This window comes from Anas platyrhynchos, chromosome 1 (genome assembly GCF_047663525.1).
Source record: "Anas platyrhynchos isolate ZD024472 breed Pekin duck chromosome 1, IASCAAS_PekinDuck_T2T, whole genome shotgun sequence".
Lineage (NCBI taxonomy): Eukaryota > Metazoa > Chordata > Aves > Anseriformes > Anatidae > Anas > Anas platyrhynchos.
Window position 1 is genome coordinate 99,772,370 of NC_092587.1, and position 13,044 is coordinate 99,785,413.

A 13,044-nucleotide genomic window follows, 5' to 3' on the forward strand; every position below is an offset into this window, starting at 1 on the left:
ATTAAAATAAGGTTTTATTTTCTAAGGTGTCTACTTTTGAAGTTCAAACATTATTAGTTAACTGTGTTTTGAATATAGCTGAAGAATATGATAAACAAATTCTTTATTGTCAATGTGTACAGCTGTTCTGGCAAGGAGAGTTCAGAAGCATCATTTAAGTACACTCAAACTGTATCATGGAGGACAGCGTCAAACCCTTTGCACAAGTCTAGGCAGATGATGTGGGTTGCTCTTCCCCTATCCACCATTGCTGTAACCCCATCACAGAAGGCCACCAGATCTGTTAGGCATGATCTGCCCTCAGTGAGGCCACGTTGGCCATCACCAATCACCTCCTTATTTCCCACATGCCTTAGCATAGTTTCCAGGAGGATCTGCTTCACGATCTTGCCAGGCACAGTAGTGAGACTGATAGGCCTGTAGCTCCCCGGGTCTTCCCTTTTTCCCTTTTTAAAAATGGGGGTTATGTTTCTCCTCTTCCAGTCAGTGGGAACTTCACTGGACTGCTGTGACTTCTCAAATATGATAGATAGTGGCTTAGCAACTTCATTTGCCGGTTCCTTCTGGACCCCTTGAGGAAGACGGAACAAGAACTGGTTTCTCTGCTCTTTACCAGAGTCTCCCTTGTTGTTGTAGTGATTCTGAGTGATTCTAAAATTCAAATCATATATTGTTGCTTCACAGTTTTTTGTTGGGGTACATACATATTGAATATTTGTTACAGGGCTTCTTAAGATTAGGTGAGTGTTTTTTTTACTCATACTGATTTACATATATTGTACTTATCTACTGTTGTTAATATAGTGAATGTGTTTCAGGACCTGGAAAGATTAACTTAGACGATCTTTTTCTTCCCAAGCTGGAGTACAGTATTACTGCAGTTGCCCAAATCAGAAGCACACAAGCTGACAAGTTGTGGTCAATATTAGGGGAGGTAATGCTAACAAACATGGCACTTAAATTCCTGTGGTTCATCACAGATGTGAATTTGATGGTCTCAATCTAGTTCTTATTTGGGTATGGGTTAGTTCATGCTATAAATCATTGTTCTTGCCTAATACAATCCTAACAGTTTTAAAAAATACAGTCTACTTGGAAGAGAGTTCTTATAGTTCTTAATATTCTACAATACTTGTGATCCATCATTTAATACGTTTTCAATCTATCCACATAAAAATTTTCCTTTTGTTTAAACCAATTCATATTTGCATTCAGCAATGGAATGTGAAAAGGAATTCTGAAATTTCAAAACATTTTTTAGCTGGGGAGGAGTAGAAGAAAAACATTACAACCTTTTTGAATGCTCTGTGAAGCAACACTCAAAAGTTTAACTCAGTTCTGTACTCCTTACTATAATAATCCTTATGCCTTTGTGCATGTCATCATAATGTGTAAAAACAAAAATCGCTGGTACTAGATCTGTAGCTGAATGGAGAATTGTTTTATAAACATTTTGCATGCTACTATGCTGAGGTATAAATTACTATAAAATGTTGTGGAGAATGAAACCCAACAGATAAAGTTTTTTCCAGTCTAGTTCTTGCTACATGCCTTTGGGATTGATCAGGAATTTTTATAAGGGCCACTTATAAGGCTAAGCCACAAGAATGATCTTGTAAGTGAGTATCTGTCAGACAACAACTTCTTTTTCCTGATCAGGTAGAGCACATTTTTTTCACTTCTGAAAAGGCACAGTCCCAACCCACAGTTACTGAAAGTTTTTGAAGTGTTATAATTTCTCTAGTTACAGAACAGATCACAAATTGTTTTTCTGGTGTGTGGGGAAAATTACTTGAATTATGTTCAGTAGCTGCTGTCACTGCGAGTTCTGAGCTCCAAACCCTGCCAATCTCAAATCAGGACAGCTTTACTATACTGAAGTCACACCAGTAATGATCTTTCTGCCACAAGAAGTCACACAAAACAAAATTCACCACCTCCTTCTCCCCCCAAATGTATCAAATTCTGTGACTTGAAAGTTCTGCCTTGCTTAAGTGTATTCCCAGCAATATGGGAGTAAAAGCATCAATACAAAATCAGGTACAGCATCAATACAAAATGTACTGGATATGAACAGTAAAGTAAAAGAAACAAACCAGAATACTAAGTTTGCTTTTAGAGCAAGCTTTTGTCCTTTTGACCAAAAGACTTTCTCTAAGTTGGTAATGCTTGATGTTCATTGGTGTTACAGACTCCTGCTGTGATTACAACGCAAACTTTTCCTGAAAACCAAAATGCGATATCAATCTCATTAGTCCCTCTAAATGCCTTCAGACTGCCTGTGTTCCATAAAGCAATATAGGTATGGTGGAAAAGCTACCTAGAATGCAATTTGCTTAGCATATTGCTTTAGATACAACTCTGCTCCTCTCTCTGAGTTGAGGTGCTGTAGGTAGAAGAAAAGCTGTAAGTACTGAAACCATTTGGAACTTAAGGTATGTACATATTGTAGGAACAGCTGGAAACAGATTTTATTACATGAAAAAAAAGTAACTAAGCTTTCAAAAAAAAATGGAAAAAGATATTTGCTAATACAGAAAATAGACCAGCTGATTCGGTTTCCCAACTATAAAATAGAAATGATGGTAACTTATTAATAAGCCAATTGAAGTATTACTTATAAGCAAAAAGAGATGAGAACTAGATAATATTATTCTTTGTATTCTTTGATCTATTAATTTTTTATACCTTGTAATGTTTTTGCTAGAGCATCCCATCAGATACCCAAGCATTTGGAAGTTTATATCAGATGTATGAGAAAAGAGGAAATAGATGTTTTTCTGAGCTTGCAGGAGACACCTGGTTCATTTTAGAACAAATATTTAATTTGCTTCAAAAATGTTTTTAATGCTACATATTTTACCTTTCACTTCCTATGTATACTGTACTAATTTACAGAAACCTACATTTCTTGAAACTTACTGGAATACATTGATGTGTTCCTGTGTATTGTACTGAAGTCACACTGTATTAAATGATAATATTCTCCTGACATCAGATCTGTAACAGTTTGCAGATGGTTTGAGGGTGAGAGACAGCATATAGTGGTGTGGAAAATTTTCTATTAGCTGGATAACTTCTCTCCTATACTAAGTTGTACTTAATTTCTTATTCTTCTCTAGAGACTTATTTTACAGCCTGGAATAAATAGGAACTTTGTAATTGACCTCAGGACTTGACCAAGCTAAGATTTTGTTGTTTGTTTCATTTTTAAATTGGAATTATAAATAAATTATTGTTCATTCTTCTGCTAGAGAAACCCTAAAAGAACAGTTCCTAGCTTCCTTGCAATCATGATATTTGTGTTCTGGTAATTAGGAATAAGCATATTAATACCTGCTTTTTTGGAGAGTCCCTCTCAGAGTTTGCAATTTGATTATTTTTTGACTCTGTGGCACATGAACATGGTGACAATTACCACATTATTTTTAAATAAATGCAGTCAGTGCCATCATCCAAAACATCTCTAATTTCTTGCCAACTACAGCAACGTAGTAAAAATGTTTTACTATTTGCATTTATTGTTAGTGTCTTTAAAAGGCCATTAAAAATAACAGTCCAAATGTTTCTGTGCTTTGTGGGATCTTTGTGTCTGTATTAAAGTGAGTAATATCATCACAGTTGCGGTAGGTTATTGGTGTTTTACTCTAACACAATGTATGGCTTGTTTTGACCTACTTTATCTGCTTTGGTAGTTTCTTCATCCTATGAGGTATTGTAAATGTTTATATACAAAAACTTCCACAAGGCTCAACTCCAGGGTTTATCAAGCATTACATTTCACTTATGAAATTGGTTTTGCTCTGAACACTAGAAAAATGTTTAAAGTATTGCCCTGTGTAAACATGTTCTTGGTAATTACATACCTTGTTAAGGTTGGTGGGTCAACTACCAAATCATTTTCTGAAGATGCTCATCTGGACCACATATGTGTTGGACCACATGTCTTAAACCACTTGGGCAATTCCATTGTTTAGTAATGTCTGTGGCTTTACTTAACAGTTGAAGTTAAAGAAAATAATATATTGATTTCATGGGTACATCATCTCTGGGAGAGGAAGGATTACCCTGATCTGCTGCCTAAAGCTCTCCATATTTATTATTTATATTTTTTTGTAGTTGGTAGTAACTGGTTATTCTGTATAGAACAAAAATCTATGATCATAGCATAATGAAGCAGCATAGAGTTCAGCCACACTATGATAACAGGGCTGATAATGGGGACCTAGTGCAGCACAGAGGAGCGTGGGCATCGCATGGTAATTGAAATGCCTTATGGTGACACTGGAGACCCCAGTGCTATAAAGAACTTGCCAGTGGTTGTGTTCTGATAATTTAAAAAAAAAAAAAAAAGCAGATATAGATGCTGGAGAAAACAGATTTTAGGGGTCACATAGAACAATTATCCAATAAATATAAAACACTAAAACACTCCACATATAGTATATTTTGATGTAATGTGGAATTGCAGAGGAATGAAGAAAGAACTAAGCATAAAGAGTGATAGGAAACATTTAAAAAAAAAAATGCACTGCTCTTCCTTCTATAGAAGAAGAACAAATCCCCACCATCAGCACCACATCCTTATCTCTGAAGAGCTTGGGGTGCTGACAACTTACTCAACTTGCTGTCAGCTCCCTCCTGCCCCCAGGGGTAGCCAATAATCTTAGGACTCGGAAAGTGGAAGGGTGGGGGGTAGATAGCAGGAATTGTCTGTACAAACAGGTTTAACTCATTATTACAGAAAAACATCTGAATAACAGTTAATCTTCTGTAATGATTAGATTTGGAAAAAAAAAAATAATTCTATGACTAGATGGTTAGGATTTCAATTACACTAGCAATAAATTCTTGACTGCTCGTACAGAGTGCTTCCTTTTGCCCATAAGTTTATGAAGGATGCAACACCTAACTGCTGCCTATATCGTTGTGATGGCTTATAATAATTAACAGATAATCAGTACATGTTCTACAAAATAAAAAATAGCTCTAATTAGTTTGTACTTGTCATGAAGAAGGAAGCTAAGTTGTTTTACTGCCTTCTCAATAAAACCTGCAGCATTGACTTCTAAACAAAAGTTTAAGCATGTGAATTCCAGGTGATGTTTGTAAATTTTTTCATGTCAAGAAAGTTTTAAAAAACAAAAACAAAACAAACAAACAAAAAAAAAAAACAGAACAAACAAACAATACTGTACTCACTTCTAAAACCCATTAACCTTCTTCAGTAGAATACTTAAATACGTGTATTCCATTTTCTTTCTGGGAATTTACTGTACGCTGTACCAGAGCTACGTCCTGAGGGATGCAGGGACACAGCGAGCACTTGACATTTAATGAATTAGTGGGTACAGAAAGCAGAATAAAGCTGTATTACACAGGGATAACACAGTTTAACTTATCCTTTTCATTAATATCCTGCAAGTTGCAGCAGATTTATGGTGGGCAATAATAAACTGAACAGTCCTAGCTACCCTTTACTGTAGGGGGTAAAGATACCTCTCAAATGTTGAAGCACAATCTAGAAGGGATTACAGCAAAGGAAAAGAAGCAACGCACTGACTGTGAACGTTGCTATTTAATCCCACGTACACAAACAATTCTCACTCTGTGGCAAAAACTGCTCACTAATGCTTTAGTGAGTAGCCCAATTAGAATGGCAATTCACCCATCAGTGAAATCTGCTGAGTTCTAAGGGTTTATTCTGTCAAGAACTGGAGTAACATGGATCAGTCATTATGATAGCACAAAATCAGATCCTTAACCTCATTCTTGTGGTATATCAAGATTAAAATTGCCTCTTGTATGTGTTTAATTTTTAAACTATGCAGGGAAAAATGTGCCTGACAGAGCTGGTACTGATATTTACCAGTGTAGTGGGTTTATGTGGCAAGGTTTTGGTAGCAGGGGGCCATAGGGGTGGTTTCTGTGAGAAGGATCTAGAAGCTGCCCCATGTTTGGTAAGGGCCCCACTGTTTTCCAGATCTGAGCCAATAAGCGATGTTGTTTTGTGCCTCTGTGAGAGCATATTTAAGACAGGGAAAAAAACGCTGCGCCACACAGCAGCTGGGAGAGTGAAAGGAGTGAGGAACAGCCTTGCAGGCACCAAGGTCAGTGAAGAAGGAGGGGGAGAGGTGCTCCAGGCACCAGAGCAGAAGTCCCCTGCGGCCTGGCTAGGGAGGTGATCGTCCCCCTGTACTCGGCTCTGGTGAGGCCGCACCTCGAGTACTGTGTTCAGTTTTGGGCCCCTCGCTACAAGAAGGACATGGAGGTGCTTGAGCGGGTCCAAAGAAGGGCGACGAAGCTGGTGAGGGGCCTGGAGAGCAAGTCCTATGAGGAGCGGCTGAAGGAGCTGGGCTTGTTCAGCCTAGAGAAGAGGAGGCTCAGGGGTGACCTTATTGCTCTGTATAAGTACATTAAAGGAGGCTGTAGAGAGGTGGGGGTTGGCCTGTTCTCCCATGTGCCTGGTGACAGGACGAGGGGGAATGGGCTAAAGTTACGCCAGGGGAGTTTTAGGTTAGATGTTAGGAAGAATTTCTTTACTGAAAGGGTTGTTAGGCACTGGAACGGGCTGCCCAGGGAAATGGTGGAGTCACCATCCCTGGAAGTCTTCAAAAGACGTTTAGATGTAGAGCTTAGGGATATGGTTTAGTGGGGACTGTTAGTGTTAGGTCAGAGGTTGGACTCGATGATCTTGAGGTCTCTTCCAACCTAGAAATTCTGTGATTCTGTGGTGAGGACCATGGTGAAGCAGGATGTCCCCCTGCAGCCCATGGAGTACCACGGTGGAGCAGGGTTTCACGCTGTAGCCCGTGGAGGAGACCACGGTGGAGCAGGTGGCCCTGCACCGATGGAGGCTGCCGCCTGTGGAAGACCCCTGCTGGAGCAGATTCCGGGCCGGACCTGTAGCCCGTGGAGAGGAGCCCATGCAGGAACAGGTGATCTGGCAGGAGCTGCTGCCCGTGGGGGAGCCAGGTTGGAGCAGTTTTCTCCTGAGGGATGGACCCTGTGGTATGGGCCCGTATCTGGAGCAGTTCTGGAAGAGCTGCTGCCTGTGGGAAGCACGCGCCAGATCAGTTCATCAAGGACTATCCCATGGGTGGGACCCCACAGCACAGGGGATGAGAGTGACCGAGAAGGAGCGGCAGAGAAGCGCTGTAGACTGACCATAACCCCCGTTCCCCTGCGCCGCTCGGGGGGAGGAGGTGGAAGAGGGTGGATGGGGGGGAAGGTGCTTTTAGTTTCTTTCCTTTGTTTCTCACTTCTCTAGCTTGTTAGTAATAAGCAATAAATCTTACTATCTCCCTATGCAGAGTCTGTTTTGCAGGCATTACAATAATTACTGCGTGATCTTCTTGTCCTTATCTCAACCTTTGAGCCCTTTTCACATATTTTCTCCCCATTTCTCTTTGAGGAGGGGGAGGGAGAGAGCGACTGTGGTGGAGCTCGGCTGCCCACTCAAGCGGAACCATGACAGACAGTTGTCACATATATATGTTAACATATATATAGCTATGGAAAAATAAGTTTATTTTGGCTTTATGGTACAGGTCTACTAAATGACAAAATAATTGAGCATAATTAAATCCAATTCTTTCAACTTGCTGGTTGAGCTGGTTTTATCACAAACCTCAATGCATATATACTGCACAATGTATGTATATCCTTTATTTGATCGTGTGTTGTTTTTTTTTTTTGCTCCTGAACTACCACTGAACGAGGTTGTTCTCTCTTTAACACCTGCAATAGGAGGTATGCTATTAAACTCTAATATGATGTTGGCACTCTACCAAGTTCAACATGCTGTATAGGAGGAAAGCTAGTTCAAAAATCTAAAGTAAAGAAGACTCTAGAGTTACAGTTCCTGTAGCTATTGAGACAATTTAGGATAGTGTGAACTTGATTTGCACAGGTATGCCAATGGGAAAAGAAATTCAGACTGGGGGATTTTATAGGGAAGGTTGTTATGTAGATGAAATAATTTTTCAAAGAATGCCTTTTAATTCTATCTTGGATTTCTTTCCACAATTTAAAAACTTCGTACCAATATTTTTTTCCCTTAAATTATAAAGGAAACACTTTGGTGTCCCAGACTTGTTTTTGCAGGCCAATTATATCTCTTTGGTGATGTGACTTCAGAGTTGCTGAGAAGCTCCTATTGCTCTGGAGAGCAAGGAAGATGCCCAGTGTAATGGCCCGACGGAGACTGTCATTTTACTCCTGACTGTTTAAGGAGTCTTGTTCACTAACAGGCCACACGCATAGCTGTTGCACACAAACTGTTGGCTTTCTGCTGTGCAGTTGGCAGATTCCTGGGAGGCACTGTGGAATCCATAGCACTATATCCTAGACAATTATTATATGGCATGCTGCTACAAGCTCTTCTGATATACCACAAGGTAATTTGTGTTAATGAATGTCAGAATTGTAGATGGTCTGCTGCTGAGCATTTTACAGACCACATGTAGAGAACTGCAGCAATTGGCATGCATTTGTCTCCCTTGTCAACTAAGAGTGTTGTATTCTAACTTATACCTAATCAACTTTTTTTTCGTCTTGCATAGCAGTGAACCACACACTGCATTTAATCAGGAATATTGCTTGCAGTGAGAGCGTCAAATTCTAGTCCATGTGCCATTCTGTAGTACATTTGACTTCATCAGATTATGATTCTTAGCTAATTATTCCTGGGGTGAAGTAAGAGGCCTTTGCCCCTCTGATAATATTGCAGACAAGGTGAAATACATGTAAAAGGTGTTTTGTAACAACAAATACAACAGTAATTAGTAAATAGTTGAAATAATCAGTATTGTTCAGACCTCTTGTCTACAGGGTAATTTCATATCAGTAATTGGCTTTTTTTCTAGCAGTTCTCTGATATATCATTGAAGGGATTGTCTTCCTTGCTCTTTGTATAGAAATCCTCCAATATAGAGGAATTCGTGAACTATTGAGTTCGTAAAGGTGTTTTCCATTACAGGTTTTAGTCAAAATCTAATTCGTTCATCTATGTCAATAGCTTTTGCCCCATGATCTTCAGGAGTTCGTGGACTAGCACAGATACATGAAAAGCAATTTAAAAAAGTAAACCTGTGTGTATGAGGCCTGTATTTGTAATACAGCATCTGTGCTGTCAGTGACTGTTTTACTTTGGAGACTTAAAGGAAAAGAAGGAAAAAGGTTAAACTAGCTTACTGAAGAGATATGAAGACACAAGCTTTCCCACTATCTAAAAGTTGGAACAACAGAAGAAATAAATATGTAACTTCAGAAGAGGTTACCAAATAACAACCTGAGGTATGTAAGCACAGAGTAAAAATGCTGTAAAAACTCCTATCGATAAAAGCAGGAAGTTTTTGTTTCTTTTCATTTGTTTTGTAATATATACTATAGATATGGATTTCTAATGGGTTCTCCATAAAAACACACAAGGTATTTTCCAGTCTGAAGAACTAATTTCTCCGTTAACCATGTAGCATATGTTCAAATTGCTATTTCCATTCTGCTCTGTACAGTCTAACAACATGTCCATACTTCAGGAGTAAAGTCGAATTCCGGATCAAATGTAAGTTGGAAAATATTATTTCAATTTTACAGAAGGAGACCAGACAGAGGATGATTAAGTGACTTGCCAAAATTCACACTACAGAGCAGAACAGCAAACTGAACTGCAATGGTAAGTTCTTCAAATGCTAGCTTTATAAAACACGGAGGATGTCCATCATCAAGTGTACCCAAAAAGCCTGAGCATTCATAGTGATTGATTGCATTAAACACTGCCTGCTGTGGTCACAGTGGACTTCTCTGATTTATATCATTTTAGGATCTGCTCTGTGTTCTAGAAAGTATTTAGTAGAAACACGAGCTTGTAAACTTCATCCCTCTTTTGGAAAAAAAGTATTGTGAAAGTCCCTTACAGAATTATTTGTTTGCTTCTGAATAGTGCGGTGAGGTCACTTTTTACTTGAGCTTTGCAGGAATATACCAGATATTGAAAGTCTATGGAACAGAAAATTTATTTCTGAACTTGTTTCATTATGATTCTTGGAAAAGATAGTGCTGATTCAATACAAATCCTCAATTTCAATAAAACTGTTTTTTAAATGTATAACTTCTGTAAAAAATATATTCTCAAAATTACATTAAAACAAAAGTCTTAATTTATAACGATACCAAGAGATAATTAAGCTTGTTTCCAAGTTCAGTTTGTCAAAATCAGTACATTGCTGCAGAATGCTTTTATTTTCATGAAATTATGTTTTCTGACAAGAAGAGATGCCATTTGAAGGCTTTTGACCATCTCATGTTGTTTCTCAGTGTACCTATTGTGAAACCAAGGCACTGAGGAATAGTTCTTGACTTCTTTTAATATTTGCTGATATGGGAGAAGTCATTAAATGCTAAGGCTAAAGCTAGTGCTGTAGAGGCATTGTCCAATTAATATAATTATTAGGTTTTCAGTGCTGTTAGTTTTAATAGCTTCTGAAACTGCAAATCAGCTTCTGTTCTTGCTGTCATGCATATCACCAGCAGATGTAGTGTTAGTGCCATAGGCACAGGCCAGATAATCCTGAATTTGGAAAGCAAAGAATGTCATGTAATTATTTTGCAGCCTAACATAATGTGGCCTGTTTGGGAGCCAAAAATATGCAAGTACATCTTTTCTGTTGATGTTTTACAATAAAATTGTCAGCCAGATAGCATTAGGGTGAGGGAGGTAGAGCACCATACAGAATGTATGTGCACTGTAGTGACAACCCACAATACAACTCACAGATATAACACAGAGGAGCAGAAAATAGCTCTGTGAAGTAGATACAGTAAGTCAATGGTGTTAATCCACAACTGAATAATGAACAATAACTTTATCCATCCCATCAATCTTCCAGCAATATAAAGAAGGCAAAGAGCTTCCTGAAGGTTAGGAGTGGAAGAGGCCTTCCCTTTTAGAGGAATTCCAACTGGCATTAGCACACGTGAATTCAAAACTCTTTGGAAGATGATTACAAGTACCAATCTTAATATTTACAGGCTGAGGTTATTGTCTCATTGAGTCTTTCCTTCTTGCTCCTACTCTTTATCCACACATTTACTTCTGCTATACCGTTACCATGACTTTCCAATTTCTCAGCCTTCTCCCCAGCCTGGTTCTTATGTTCTGCTTGTTTCCAGTTTTCTCTTGCAAGGCCCAGTCTCATCACCACACTGTATATCTGCTGTATATTGTCTGTGTCTTACTGGTTTGTGCATAACTAGTTCAGGAGTTTTTTTAGAGGCTACTTTTAAGTAAAGACCATATTTAAATAGGCGCAGAAATCTGACTTTCATGGACCACATCTTGACTTCCTATGTTTCTTCCACACTGTTTTTCTGGATCCTCTCTTGGTATCAAGGATAAGTTTAAATACCTACTTTTTTTTTTTAATGGAATATATTTGTTCTTTTATACTCAGAACCAAACTTTCAAGTCCTGTGCTGAAGGAACAGGGTAGTATAGCAGTTCTTATAAAAATGATGGAGAGATTCCAGATGAATGTCCAACACCATTATTCTGAATCTTACTTGTTTTTTCATTTCAATTAAAAGAAACTTAAAAGCTATTGTGCACTGATATGATGTTGATAATGCTAATGACAAGCACTATTATACTAGCTGCCTCAGGGTTATTTTGCAATCATGAACAAGAGAAAGTGATAAGAAATGGCAAGAAAAATGTTTCAGGAAACAATTTTTCTGAGATGTCTTCTGAGTTCTGAAAAAAAAATCGAATTTTTCTGATTGGCATGTATACTCAAGTATGGGTCAGATGTAACCCTTTTTTAAAAAAAAAAAAAAATAATTCTGAGGCGTTTCCATCTTACCAACAGTAATACAAGATGACTGATGATGATTGGTCATGCTAGCTTGTATCAGAGCCCAGAATACAGACCTTTTTATTGCCCTGTCTTATTCTTCATACAGTACAGTTTAACAAAAAATTATAAAGAGAGAACCTAAAAATCAATTGTACAAAATAACAATTCTGTTGTAATGAGATAAAGTCAATGCATGCAGGTTGGCACAAAATAACTTGCTACTCTGCTATTGAATTTTATTTCACATCTCTGTGCTATGAAATAAAAGTTCTTAACACATTTTTGATATACAAAACATGTAAAAAAAAAAACAAACAACAACAACTAATTTCTTCTTACCTGTGAAGAGTGGTGGATTATGCATTACAAATCAATACTAGAGTTCAGATGTTGTTACAGAACCACTCAAGCTAGACTTTTTTGGTTAATGATATCATCTGGAAATCTGCAATGATTAAGAACATAGTAATCCATTCTTCCTCATTCATTACATAATAGATAATAACCACATATTTCATTACATTTGATTACATTACAAGCAATATGCTCAAGCTTATAATGTATACAGAAAGCAGCAAAAAGCTTTTTGAATGTAATTAAGGTGTGAAAAGTAGTTCTGTTTAACAAAAAAAAATATTTTATTCATAAGTTCTGGCATTTCTGGTAAAGAAAGGAAAGGAAAACCAACATCCTGCCAATAAAATGAAGAATAAATAAATGACAATATGTAATAAAGAAAAATAACACAGAAACAAATGGGCTGCTTTTACCGTTTATTTCACCTTATTTTTCATCTTAGTGCAGAAAATTTTATGTTAGCTCATGGTAAGTAGCCGACTGATTCACTAGCACTGTTTTGGCTTTATTTCCCAATGTTTTTCTGAAGTGTGATATAGTAGTTTGTATCTGGTTTTCTCTACTTGTTATGCAAATTATTAACAGTTCTCCTACAACAGAGGAGAGAGCAAGTCCTGAGAGCTACACATGGCCATAGCTTCTTGATAAACAATTCCCTTGGTATTCACACATTCGAGACATCTGTCTGGCTTTGTCTGCAGTTCTCAAAGAGGCAATATCACAGTGCAGTGTCAAGGGAAAAACAAAATGTGAGACTTTAAACAAAAATAACTGGAAAATGCTGGGAAATAGTTGAAACTCCTTAGTTGGTGTTAATATTTAAAAGGGTGTT

The 13,044-nt window shown here is 37.8% G+C and overlaps 1 long non-coding RNA gene across 1 annotated transcript in view; it reads left to right on the forward strand.

The window, feature by feature from the left end:
• The window catches only part of LOC106019575 (uncharacterized), a 29,428-nt gene extending 16,817 nt beyond the window's left edge, over positions 1-12,611 (forward strand). The window contains exons 2-3 of the long non-coding RNA XR_001194489.5: positions 9,598-9,676; positions 10,890-12,611. This is a non-coding gene — a long non-coding RNA (uncharacterized lncRNA). The remainder of the gene's footprint in view (positions 1-9,597; positions 9,677-10,889) is intronic.
• Positions 12,612-13,044: the final 433 nt, after the last annotated feature.